Here is a 15,001-nt window from a genome sequence, read left to right as displayed (position 1 = left end):
TTGTCGTACACAGATAGGATGGGACGGCCAGAGGATGAACTGTTTCACAACAGTTGATTTTGGCACAGGATCATCCTTCACTGTACTACTTCCTTCAGGTGAACTCCTGCCAGAAACACTGCCGGCCAGAGTCCAAACTTTCATCTGACCAGACTCACTGAACACCAGTAGAGACCATTCAAACTGAGATGGAGAGAAGGAGATTAAAAATATAAACCACCACTTCCTGCAGGCTTCACAAGACAGGCATGCCTTCTTTGTAGGACCTAATTTAAAATCCATGGAGTTCACTAAACTGGATATTTCTGTTACCAGGGATACTTCTGTGTATTGTTTTGGGGTTTTACTATCATCCATCCAAAACACTGATTTTGTTCTTCTCTGTTGGTTACAACCATAACAGAGATGAACACACAGAGCTAACAGTGGCTCACACAACAAGGCACAGGACTAACCCCAGATGATGACAGTTGGTACCAATACACTGTTCCACCATCCTGTACTGTATCTTCTGTTGGCAGCATTCATAATGCTCTCATTATAACACTGCAAAGCATTCTTTTGTAAAAATGTGACTCTTGGAGGGGGGGGAGAACAGTTGCTGCAACATCTTTCTTCAAAAGTCTTCTAAGGAATTAAATTATAATGAAAAGTCCAATAATTTAATATTATTAGGACATAAATCCTTCAGCTTTGACACCTACACAGTCCTATGACATGAAGGATGATCCTGATCTTTCAAAAAATCATCTCTTCATGTGCCTCCTCTCCCATCCCATCAAACCACCAAGCTATTCCCAAACACTTCTTCTACAAACAGGAAGAGGAAACTGAACCAATACCAACATCCTCAGCTTCAAAAATTATGTTGCTCCCTTGTGTTGTACCATTTGCTTCATAAGCTCTGCTTAGCTTTAGTTCTTAACATTCAGGTTTCATTCAGAGCTTGAGTAAAGGGGTCTTACTTCAGAGCACTGAACTTTATAATTGTCAAGGTTGGAAAAGTCCTTTAAGATCATCAAGTCCAATCATTAATCCAGCACTATCACTGTAACCCCTAAACCACTAAACCATATCACTTAGGAATTTTTATCTACACAAGATTTTAGATGCTCTCATTTCTGATTTTCAGTATACAGCTCCTCTGTATACTGTGCCTTCTTTCTAAAAATAGTCTGAGTTTCCCATCTTAAAAATTGGTCTGGCTTCAGACACAGTAAGAGGATGATTGGGAAAACTTTTCCTCTATTCATCTGATACTTCCATTAAGAGACAGAAGGTAACAAATAATCACTCTACTCTTCATAATAATTCTGATTATATCAATATTTTATGAAATAAAATTAACAGTAATGCAGATCAGAGTCGCAAAATGACTATTAACAAAGTATGATACCTTTACACACAGAATGACAGAATGAACTAGGCTGGAAGAGATCTCTGAGATCATCGAGTCCAACCTTTGACCTAACACCACCTTGTCTGCCAGACCATGGCACCGAGTGCCACATCCAGTCTCCTCTTAAACACTTAAACTGTGACTCCACCACCTCCCTGGGCAGCCCATTCTAGTGCCCAAGCACTCTTTCTGCAAAGAACTTCTCCCTAGTGTCCAACCTAAACCTCCCCTGGCACAGCTTAAGACTCTTGTGCCCTCTTGCCCTACTGTTGGTTGCCTGGCAGTGCCTGCCTAGTGATGTCCCATCCTGGACACGACGGCTCAGGGAAGGAAAGACCATTCAGGTTTAGCCTGGTCAAGAAACACTTATTGAAAATGGTCACAGTTATGCTTTTTCCTAATAGATACAGCACTCCTCAGAGCAGAAATGCATGATACTGGGTCAGCATTTGGCTTTGTTAACTGCATTTGAAGACAACTCCGTGATTACAGAAACTATCTTGGAATAACGTTGGCTCATACACTCAGCAAGAGTCCTCCCCTTTTACAGCTGCCTTTCCCTTGGCTTCCTAGTGTGTTTGGTTTATGTGCACTGGCAGAACTGTCTGGCTGTTCAGACACAAATCACCCTAAATGATGCTTTCTCTCCCTGTAGCATCTTAATTACAATCATAAAATTGTTTGGATTGGAAGGGACCTTAAAGACCACCTACTTCCAACCCCCACTGCCATGGGCAAGGACATCTTTCACTAGACCAGGTTGTCTAAAGCCCCATCCAGCCTGGCCTTGAACACCTCCAGGGGCAGGGCATCCACAGCTTCTCTGGGCAACCTTTGCCAGCACCTCACCACCCTCACAGTAAAGAATTTCTTCTTAATATCAAGTCTGTATCTACCCTCTTTCAGTTTAAAGCCATTCGCCCGTGTCTTATCACTATATACCCTTGTGAAAACTCTGGAGGAAAAATTAGCTTGCCAAGCACAAGGCCAAGCAGGAACCTGCAATGCAGAAGCCTGTTGCAGAGCATCTGGTTCCCCCAAAATGCAAAATGTCAGAGCAGACTTCTGAAGTCCTTGATATGAATCTCTCTTTTGCTGAGGTACTTGAATCTCAGCTGCCCCGCATGTTGAGCCTTCCTACAGATACCAGATATAAAATGTGCTGACAGCACAGATGTCAAAGACAGCATACCTTCCTTTCACCCTGACAATTAATCTTTTTAGCAATAACAAGTTCTTTTTATGGATTTTGGTACCTAGTTCATGACAACAGCTAGAAAACAGAGTGAAAAATGCACAAAGGCAAGCCACAAGAAATGCTGTGGGCTGGCAACATCCCAGCAGTTTGGGGAGCACAATAAAGGGCTGCCTGTTTGTAACTTCCTCTTGCTTGGTCTATCAAGTAAACAAGCACCCAAAGAACACTCTTAAAAGTTTCCATTAACCTGGGTTTCCTGAGCCTTCCAACCATGGATCTCTTCCAGGAAGTGACAAGATATATATATATATATATTTATATACACACGTATGCAAGGTTGTAGCTGTGCTAGCAGGGGGTGCTGCAGAGCATCAGCTCATCCCAAAATGCTGAATGGTATTAAGGGTCTCCTGTCCTCTGTTCCCTGACTGTGTGTGCCAGAGGTTAGACACCCAGCTCCACAGCATTGGTTTCATTCTTAGAGCTAGGGGACATCCTTCCAAGTGATGCCAAGACAAGGATTTACAACTTAAGAACAGGATGAACAGTTAATACCTGTGTTTACATGCTTGATTTTTTACAAGCTGAAGCCTGAATACTTGTAGTCTAACGACAAATGTAAAAATTGAGACATGGAATTTGACATTTAATCTTCACCACATAGATTTTACACGTAGAATATAAATTCTTGTGTTTCACACACATATCAGGTATGTGAGATGCACTTTGGAAAATACAGCCAGATCCTTTGCCAGATATTGAACTGCTCTCCTCAGCTGCTTTTAATTTTTAAAACCTCTTTGAAATGTGCAGATTAGCTCTTTTGCAAATACTTTAGCCAGTCAGAAATATTCAGCATTACAAAGAACAGTAAGGTCAAATTCTTGCTTTCCATAATAGTTTAGTCTTTCCACAGCATTTTATGAAATATTTTGTGAAAAATCAAGCATCTGACAATCTAATGAAATATCAACTCCCTTTCTGCTTTCGTTAGATTAAAACACACAGATTGGGATTTATGCAAGGGATGAAAGGAACCCTGTGCAGTGTTGAAAAGTTGCCTCCTTAGTCAGAAGAAATCTGGAAAAGTTTTGTTGAACGCACATATACCAACACAAAACTTTATGTGCAACGTCTCCAAGAAGCATACTACTTTCCTGGATAAACCAAAAGCCGCAGCTCTATTAGTTATATATGTAATTAAGACCATGCCAAACTAGCTGATACCTCAGAACTGACTGCGTGTTAATTGTTGCACCCCTCACCTTACACCGGTTGGTGACACAAGGAGAAAAGGTAAGTCCTCGTACTCCCTCAGCCTCCTGTAACCTGCCTGGGCTACCAAGACACACCTGGAGGAGGTGGAGGAGAAATAAGAGATTAAGAAAATATGAATGGGGGTTAAGAAGTCAGCTCCAGGAGAGAAGGGCTGGAAGGCACGCCGTGTGCTGCATCCCAAAGATGAAACATTTGCTTTCAAAGCACTTGAGGAGAATGAGCTTCTGACAACGACAAGAGAACCTAGAGATCCATCAGGACCCAGAATTCAGCTGGATGAAAGAAAAATCCCACTCATTGCTATCAGCATTTCCACCCAGACAGAATAGATTGAAAATGTCTTCAGAGCCAAACTCCTTGCTGTCTGCTTAATGAACTCATTAACTGATATTTAAATTATTTGCTCCACAATCTTTTTATTATCTAAATCAAGTTGAACAATTATATATTATAAAAGACTAAAGCTAATGGGAACAGTAACATTAATTTTAATAACTGGTTAGTTAATAACTGGACAAGCATCACAGACCTTTAATTGTTGTGAGGATTGGTTTGTTTCAAAGAATTGTTTTCAGATTCAAAAGTGCTCCTTTCTCCTTAAAAAGCAAAATTAATGCTATAGGGTGTAATTAAATTCTCATCACATAGCAGGCAACAAGGAATGTACATTCCAGATACCTAAATCCAGAAAAGGTTCTCAAATGGGGGGAGGGGTGTTGTGCTAACAGTTATGGTACCAAAAATATTGAAGAATCCAGTTATAGCCCCAGTTCTTTTTCAAGACTCAGTTTACCAAGAATCACACAATGTCCAGAATTTTGCAGAGCACCAAGACATCTAGTGAGTGAAAAATATATTGCAAGTAAAATTGCTATACGTTATGTAAACTAAGCAGTGTTTGGTTTAGTTATTAGATGTAAGAACTCTATGGGATCATTGTGAGAGGTGAATTATTACCATATGATTTTTTCACTGTACATTTACAATTCTTACAGTTCCCAGGGGAAAAAAAACAATAAGAATGGATCAAATGCATCAAAACCCATCCCTGTGGGATCCCATTGCAGTGCTCTGGTCTTTTACCAGGTTCTTGCTTTAGTAAAGACCTGGTACCATAAGAAGTCAGAGAAATCACGTTTACTAGTTTCGCAGATAGTGCAGGTCTGGCATCAAGTCCTGCCCATTAAACACATACCTGGCACATTTATCACTACAGACCATGTGTATTTAAACTCCAATTCAGAAACTGTGATGAAGCATATGGCACAGGATGCCTGAACCGTCGTTTCTTTCTAAAAGAAACACAGTTTTTCCACAACTGCACTGACATAAAGAAGTATGACAAAAACCTGGAATGACTTAATTCCTGATTCAGTGAAAAGATCAAGCTAATTATTTTCCCCATGGGCCTGGCAATCACAGCTCAAGCAATCTGCCATCATCAGCTTCAAATGCATCAGAACTTCTTCTTGGGGCTCCTAAAATAAAGAGCAAGAAAATCAGTTCAGAGAGCAGAACCCCAGATGCTCTGCCAAGAAACCACACGTGGAACAATATGTTGGGAGGATGTAACACCAACACATGACTCGCATTTAAGGAAACGTACTCTTTCAAGCTGAAGTTGAAATTATCAAATAATCAAAAGAAAAAAATGGAGGGTAAAAAAAACCAACCCAGTAGTGTATCATAACAGGTTCACTACAAGTTACAAGGGTTGGAAATTATAAGAAACTTTCAGATTCCTTGAAATTGAAAATTAAGTCAGATTCCCCTATTTGTGTCATTGCCTTTATCAATTTCTTTTTTAACCTAAAAAAAATTAATATTCTCTTATAGACACAGTAGATAGCATATACTGTATATATATCTATACAACTATATTTCTTCCCTATTTATTTTTTATTAAGAAAAAGATATTCTTTAAAATAGGAGCAATAGTAAAAGGATTTGCCCTTAAAAACAAACACCTCAGTCTCTACTCCTACATTTTATGCATTGGTCTGCTGAGATGTAAATAGACCTTGCATTATCCACTGGGTGGCCTTTTTGCTGGGTCACACAGCCTTGACCCAGGAAACTCCTTAGGTTTTAATTGCTTACGTTTGATCTGGTATTTTCAGAGGTTTTGGTATATGAACTTCGCTTTTTGTAATTTTGTGAGAAAATTCTGGATTGAAAAACAAGAGAATCCCATAAATCTTGAGTTGTCTGACTTCAGTTACCTAGGAGAGTTTCTTCCTCACATAGATTAGGATTCTGTAATTAGTTATTGTTACACATGAAATTACCTTTTACAAATCTCTTGTACCACAATCCAGCCAGAGGCCCCTAAACCAGAATTTCTCAGAAATTTCTAGTAAGTTCACCAATTGCAGCATGGAAACCAGGAGGAAATGGAGAGTCAGGTAAGCCAGAAGCATTGTGAGTAACAGGCCTAGTGACAGTGACCCCAGAATCAGGGGTTATATACTGGGTATTTTACTGCTACGAAAGGATCCTTTCTAAAGTACATTAATTAGATTTCATTTTTAAAAAAATCTGCTTTTTCTCACACCACTATATCCAATACTGCAAAATCATTACCAAACTGAGAATTTATGCATATCATCAGCTACCTACCTCATCATTGTCCCAACTGCACAAGCTTCAGAAATCTCACACAGATTTCTTCACAAAAATCATCTTCCAGACAATTTGCAGGGAGTTCAGTTTTAAAGAGTAAAGTTTTAGGAGTCTGTTTTTTGCTTTTCTTTGTTATGTTACTTTTCTTGCAACAAGTAATGCTGCTGGGACCAGAGGCACAACCCATACCTCTCATGGACTTGGGATACATTTTGGTCCTGCTTAAGTGATGCTGGAAACTCCTTGAGGACTGAGGATATTCAGGCTGCTAGTGACTCCTCTGTCCTACCCAAAACCTGCACAACCATACAGACAAGTTTTGTGATTTGTCTTTTTACTTCTGGGACCTGCTTCTTGGTTTTCTCCATCCGACTGTGAATTAAGTTAGCTATGAGACATACTAACAGCTAAATCTGACAGACAGGGGCAACTTATGCCTGGGGGAACTGGAACCCAAACAAATAGAAACTTAGTTTGTATTGAACAGTAGTCTTTCTCACCAAAAAGTGCAAAAAGCATGAGTTGATTCTCAGTACACTGTTGGAACATTAGTTTACAAATCACAGCAGAGCTTTCTCTATTTTCGTAGCATTTTGAGGTTTTGTTTTGTTTGTTTTTAATGAAAAGTGACATTCAATTCAGGACTTTAATAAAAAAATACCAAATACAAGTCTCAGAATAAAGTTGTGACAGTGACTAATAACAGACACAGTTTAACTCAAGACACAGCTCATGCTACAAAAGCTGTGGGCTGAAAAGGCACAGATAGGACAAAATCTGATGAAGCAGCAGACCCCTATGAGGTAGATACCCTTTAAGAGAGTAGTTATATACAATGGAAAGAAACACTTCTAGAGCTCAATTTGCCTTTCTCAAAGACCACTGCTGCACCCTGAGCATGCCAATACATACTCATTGATATAAAAGAACATAGTGGGGGTAGTTTACAAGGTAGGGATGTGAAGTTAGGTGAGATGAAAGTGAGCCCAAGTAACTTTCATTTTTCGTTTGTTTCCAATTATTTGGGAGAAATTTTAGGAAAGGCTTATCTTATTTAAACTGATGAGCAATTCTCAGAATTGTCAAATTCTCAAATTTCTCAAAATTTACTCACTTTGACACCTGAGGAAAAAAACAGCCTTTAAAACTACTCTCCAAAGTACACAGCGCTGCAACCAATTCTTGAGTTGCAAATCAAGTTGCATTTGAAATCCATGACACAGACTTTCAACCTTCCCCTCCCTTCTCCAGCAACAGGGAGAACTCGTCTTTCCAGAAAGCTGGATTCTGAACTCTGCCTCAAGCTGCAGTGAGTCAAGGTTTCATATTGGATTGGCTGAGCCGCTGTTGCTTTTCTGCCTCGTGGTTTTTGGTTTTGATTCCCCTAAAAAGGGGTCTTAGGTTGGACTTAAAGTGCAGAAAAGTTACCATCTTTTATACCAGGGAAGAGAGAGGAAAACTTTTACAAAGTAATAACTGCTCTGTACATGGTATTTATTTGTGTGGTGTCAGACATCACAATTGGTTATAATTTCCTTTACTGCCAAGGGTTTTTTGGGTTTTGTTTTTGAAAGGGCGAGCACTTCTGACTTCTAATGTTAGTTCCAGACATTGTTTGAGTCTGGTTTATGCTCTACCAGTAAGCTTTTATTATATTTTTTACCTTCCCAAAAAGTTCACATTGCCAAAGTGCATTTAGTTGCCTCTCAGAGCATGCCTTTAACTCATAATCAACAACAACGATATGGCAGCAGAGTAAGAAACAAGATTAAAACAAAGCCATGGAAAACATGTCATGATACGGTTCCTAGATAATATTTAATTGCATCTGCTTGAGACAGTACCTCTTACAGCAATGGATCACTGGTGCAGCTAAAGCACTCCTTTACATGCCAGCCATTACCAGATGACTGAAAATCTCCCTTATCACTCAAGCTGTGCAGTGTAACCCAGCTTCCTACACCCCGTTTCATACAAGTGGTTTTTACCTGGCAATCAAAAGTGCCAATTTATGAAAGCTAGTAGCTTTCAGACATGCTACAACTTTGGCAGAGAGAAGTTACTTACTTAGCATGGCCTTGATCTAACAAAGAGTCAGATACATAACTCGGGAGTTTTAAATCAAGTTCTTTGATTTCATCACAAGGCAGCATTTTTTACCCACTCCATATTGTCTCAATGTTAATTAAAGAGTATACTGGGTAATTCTACAGACTATACACAGCTAGACAAGAATTCTTTTTTGAGATCACGATTCAAAACCTCATGATTATTCATTTTACTTCCCTTTTGCATGAAGAAACCAAAGCAAGACTAAAACTTAGCCAAATGTTTTTCATACATATAAAAATACACATATTATATATATTAAGACTATGAAGAGCACATTTGAAATCTTTATGCAAATAACAATATAATTTCATACATGTGTCTACTGTTGAAAAAGTCCAAAGATAAAACAGAATGAAAATGCTTCATAGTATTAGCAGAAAGAAGAAAACAAACAAACTCCTGGATACACTTTGTAGATAGCACCATTAGCTCGTGAGATGTGTCTTTTGCTTGCCAGTGATTTGGTCTAGAGAGTCTACACTGCAAACCCTTCCTGTAGAGGACTTAAAACAAAATTAACGATTGGATACGTGCAAAATTAAAAGGAAACAGTAGCACAGTACTGCAGCACTTGCATTACAAATGAAGTCAAAACGCCAATTAATCCGGTTTCTCTTCCCAGACAGCCTCTCTGTTGAGCACACAGGGAAACACAAGTCGCAGTGCACAAATATGAGTCACCATCCACACATTCATGTCCTGCCAACTAGCTGCGTGCAGTGAAACCTCAACTGTAGCTCAGATACTGAGACACAGTTGTAAAAATAATTAGGGTTTTAGCATCAGTAGAGGAAGTACATTTTCCCACCTCAATCCCTTCCCCAAAATATCATTCAAACTGCATCCAAACCCAAGCTAAAACTGCCCTTGAAGAGCAGAAGCCCAAAATCTTGTTAATTCAACACTAACTTTTGAAGATGAAACAATTTTTTTTTACCATAAATATGATTACAAGAGGTTTTTCACAGAACTTCTGGGGAAAAAAAAAAAATCAAACCACTTTATTTCCCAATAGTCAAGTAGTGATTTCCACTCACTTTTAACAGGGGTACTCAGGTGAGTGACCTAGTAGCCAAACGAGGAGCTGTTTAATCCTTTCTGCTGGAAATATTTTACTTTGCTTTACTTTACTTTCACTAAGTAAAAGTTCATTGATCAGGTACTGAAAGTCACATATCTTATTTTCTAGACCAATGGCTCTGGAATCATTATTACCTGTTAACTATTCTAGAAAAATCATCAGCATTTCAAAAAGAATGTCTGAGGGAAGTCAAATTCTGTAAATTTACTGGCAAGGACAGTAAATGAAAAATAAATCACTGATCCAACTGGACTAGGCATGAAGTAGGTTAACATTTTAAGTGACTGTACCAAACATTTGAACAGCTTTACAAGAATATTATGCTCTAAAAGTATCAAAGGCTTGAAGGTAAGTTGCAATGACACTTTTCAACAGTTTTAAAAGGCATAAAGTTGAAGCTTAGTGTCCCTGTTCCTGTTTAAGCACTTTAATCCTGAAATCTTATACCTCTGAAGCAGTCTTAGAACAAGCCTAACAATTTTATGTATGAGCAACACACCCAGAGCACCTGAAATAACAAAAAAGTTGGGAGATTTTTTTTCAAAGACCTGTTTGTGTTGGAATCTCATGAAACATGATAGGCTCATAGTTCAATAATAACTTTGGCTTAAAAAGCAAGTTAACAAAAAAAAAAAAAAAAGGAAAAAGAGAAAAAAACATCAGCAGCGTCTGGATCCTAGAGCTTCCTAAACCAGTATGAAAATACTTTCCTTGCTAAATTCATTGGGGCTATATTACCCACTTCCTCTACACCAAGAAAGCTGGTAGAGTTTATCCTCCCGTTTTCCTTCCTTAGAAGTATGAGAATTTGGATATGAAACAAAACTAAGGTCTGGAAAGCTGGCTGAGGTTGAAGTATGCACAAGGAAACAAGGAAGTTTCATACAGCTTGTGTCAGCTGCAATGGGCTGGAACATTACAAACATGTGCCAGCCAAAGGCTTTAATGTTCAGCCCTGTACCAGTGCAGCAGCCTTGGCACTTGGCTAAATAAATGTCACTGTCTAGATTCCACTGATGAGAGCACTTCAAGCTGTTGTCATTCACGTTTGGCTTGGGATAATTTTGGTACACCTCTGGCAAACTGTGTATAAGGTGGCACAGGAGAAAGTGCTGGGTGAGCACAGTAGCTCCCTCGTTCCAGCTCCACACTGCACACACTTTGATGTCACGTGAAGTAAATGATGCAGCACAGGTACCACGTTCTGCCCAGTCACAGCTGCAGCCTCAGCTGCCATCCGCCTTTCATCTTTGTGTCCAGTATCCTGGCACTTACATCTGCTATGGAAACTTGTCTTTGCAAACTCCACATGTCCTTTCACACACCTGCCACTGCCTAACTCAGTGTGCTGTGAGCTCTGCCCAACTGGAACAGATATCCTAACAGAGAGAAATCACTTCTGAACGGTGGAAATAAAGCCACTGGTGTTAGTCCTTTGAACTAGTGAATTAGCAAGAACAACACAGGAGTTCCTGGGACCCATCTTCTACAACTTGATCACAGTTTTGTTAGGAAAGGCTGAAGTGTGGATTTATACCAGTATCTTTGAAGGGCTCTTTGAACTCAGGCATATCACGGTCATCTTGCTTTCCTCACAGGTACTGATATAGTACATGGCTTTCAGGAATTGTTATTTAACAATAGATGTGCCAATGTAAAGGGAAATGGAAGAGCTTTCTTCTTACCCTGATCAACATCTTACCTAAAAAGACCTATATATTATGGATTTCATACCTGTACAATCACACATGGGGGTATTGTATAACAAAACTTGCAGGGTGGTTTTTTTTGTTTCCGTCAGACCCAAGTTACAGCGAAAACATTCCAGCATCTATTAACATTTTGGCATTGCTGGATCACTTATTAACAACTTGCTGCCTTAATCCCAAAACACACGACCTCACATTGTTTAAATGAATTAGCTGGAAAAGTCAAAGACCCATCTTCCACAGGACCTATACACAAAAGCACTTACTATGATATTTATTGAGCTGGATTAAGAACTTAGCACTTGTTTAGTGCTAATAATACTGAAATAATTTCAGGTTTAGCTTCAGTAAAACAAACCAAAGTCTGAGTTCTTTGTAACAACATCATTAACATAACTGAAACATAATTGAATGCACCCTTGCATCTCACTACAACACAGTTCAATTGGTTTTAAAAACTTCAAGTATTTCACTTTCCAAATGACTCACCCTGCCAACTTTCTGTAAAGTCAAATTTGCTTGTGAATTAAACACTTGCAATCCCCGTTTGAGTCACTAAGCCAGACCAAGCAAATACTTGAGTCTGTACAATTAAGGAAAAGTCTACACATTTTCCAAAAATTTACCTCACTTAACTACAACTTTAGAGAATTGTCTAATACGTCATTATAAAATGAGTTACTTGTATAAAAACATGGACATCACCTTACAAATGGAGGCTTTGCTAACTGAACAGGCCTTAGGTCTGAGGCCTCAAATCCCAGAAAGTGTGACTGCTTTAGCCCTTCCTTATCGATGATCTCCCTAGCACATCTCAAGTTAACCATGTGTTTATATGCTTTACTAGATCAGGGTGATCAGATTTCCTTTCTAGTATTGAATTTAAACACAGCCCCTGATGTTGCCTGAGGAACAGTCACCTTTTGAACAGAAAAAAAGGCTGAAATCTTCCATATTTACTCACAAAAATCTCCGAGTGAAAATCATATCAGGACTACTGACTGCTCTTCAATCTGACTTTCAAAAGGATAAATTAAGGAATTAATTTTACAATCAAACACTACACTGGGAAGGACATTATTAGAATCTGATGCAGTTATCGGGTTCAGGTGAATCCTTGGCTCCGCATCAGAACCAGTAACAAAACTTGCGACAGTGAAGCTGCACCGCGCTACAGTAACCAGACTTCCCACCAATGCAAGGCTCCCTACAATCACAGTGCCCTCCCACTCTTTGTATGCTCTTCCAGGACTTTTGATCCAGTTTTCTGCTTGTAGGCTTTCAACCCTGAAATAACCGTGTGAAGATCCACTGTTAGCTTCTGGAAAGACACGCTTCTTTACAGAGCACCTACACAGTCATTTTCAGACCCAGAAAAAGCTCCCAGGAGATGTAACCCTTCACAGTGAAGCTGAGTGTGGCACTCTATTTATGACCAACAGATGGAGAAGAGGAAAGGTTGTGAATCCTAGAAGGACGCAGCAGTCACGATTTGGAAGTGGTCTATGAATTCTTACAACCAGAAGTTCTGCGAAAACATGGGGATGAAAAAAAAAGCTGATGTTAAGTCTCCTGTTATTTTAGCAGCATAGACATCAAGATGCAAGATCTTGGACTGGTTCCAGTGAGTAACTTGCGACTCTGAAACTTGATCTACTGTGAAATTTTGTGCCCAGAGAAATTCAGGAGAGGCCTTAATAACAGAATGCTGCTTAAGCTACAACAAAGTGTCAAGATTTTATCTTTCTAATATCTGAGAAAGAATGGTGTAAATTAGTTGCCACAACAGCATGAAATTATAGCCTTCCATAGCACACAACCTAAAACTATGCCACACAGCCAGACCATTTTATTGTGTGTTTGATACCTTGTTGGAAAAAATCCAAACACTATTTCTCTTCTTCAGCAAAACCATTATGTGGACTGAATGAGAGTCAGCATGTACACTCAGGAGCTATCTTGCCTTAACCTTTTTTATAATTTAGTTAGGACAGAACTGTGTTTACAATGCTATGGATAGACTACAGCAAGGGCCTCATCTTAAAGCTTCTGTTTTAGGGGTTGTAAGTCCACTAGATCATTTGGTTTCACTACAAGCAAATAAATGCTAAAACAAATACAAAGTCACAAATATACACTCAGGTAATTATGTCAACACACCTCCTTGGTGGCCACGTGTTATTTCAGAGAAACTATTAGAGAAAACACTAACATGACAGTACATGACTCTTCAACTAAATCAGTCCCAATCCAAAATTAATAATTTCCATTGCAGTAAAATGCTGTCCCTTCACCTAAACACTCACGAGCTTCTCACAGCTTACATCACTGTCAAACTTCTGACTCTGATTAGACATCTCAACACAGCAAGTTCAGATGGAGAGATTAACAACTAATCTATGAATCTACAAGGTTCATACCCATCTGTTGCAGAGGTCCTTACAGAAAAAGCTGGGGCACAGAGTTCTAGATCCTGAAGATAATGTGCAGACTTCTTCACTGAAGCCCACGTGCTTCTACCTAACAGGAACACAGTTTGACACTCCACGTATTTTACGGAGCCCAGACTTCTCCTAAGTGTGTACAGTAAAATTAAGACTTTGTGAAAGTCTAAATGCAAACACAAACCAAATAATCTATTAACAGTAACTACTGCACAGTGTTGCAGTCTTGTTAGCATTTGTCACTATCCTGAAAGAACAGACACAGGCATATTGTATAAACTGATTCACTCAAAGTAATGCTACAAGAAATGCATTAAGCATAAATACCTGAGATGGTTTAGTATTGTTCACAACTTGCTCTGAGGAATTTGAAATATATTATTAAGACTAGAAGTAGAATCAATTTAATAGAATACTTACATGCCAGAATGTGCCTCAGTGCATTTATTTACCACGTAAATTTTATAATATGTAATATACTTTTTAGTAGTGTAACTTTTAAAGAAGAACAAGATATTTCCCAAAGTGATACAACTATGATAAGAGGAAAAACAGTCTTCTTTCCTTCTGCTTTCTCCTTTTCACCATTAATCACAGACTTGTTGAGATTGGAATGGACCTCTGGAAATGGTCTAGTCCAACTACCTTGTTCAAAACAAAGGTCGACTAGAGCAGGTTTCTCAGGGCTGTGCCCAGTCAGGTTCTGAATACCTCTAAGGATGAAACTCCACAATATCTCTGGGAAATCTGTTCCAGCATTTAAAGACTCTCCTTTCTAAAAACTTTTGCCTTGTGTTTAAATGGAATTTCCTGTATTTTAATTTTTGTGCTCGCTGCCTCTTCTCCTCTCACTGGGCACTACTGGGATGGGTCTGCTCCACGTCTCCACCCATCAGGTATTCACAGACATTGCTCAGACACTACTGAGCTTTCTCTCCTCCATGCTGAACAGTGCCAGCTCTCTCAGCTTCTGTCTGTCAGATGCTCCAATCCCTCAATCATCTTCGTGGCCCTTCACTGACCTTGCTCCAGAACGCCCATGTCACTCTTTCACTGGAGTGCCCAGGAGTGGACATAGTACTCCAAATGTGGTCTCCAACAGGGGAAGGATTGCTTCCCAGCTTGCTGGCCAGTGCTCTTCCTGGCCAGTGCTCTTCC

This window comes from Pipra filicauda, unplaced genomic scaffold (assembly GCF_003945595.2).
Source record: "Pipra filicauda isolate LSUMZ 115617 unplaced genomic scaffold, ASM394559v2 scaffold82_size2718185_pilon, whole genome shotgun sequence".
NCBI classification, from domain to species: Eukaryota; Metazoa; Chordata; class Aves; order Passeriformes; family Pipridae; genus Pipra; species Pipra filicauda.
Note: the sequence above shows the minus strand (reverse complement) of the source record.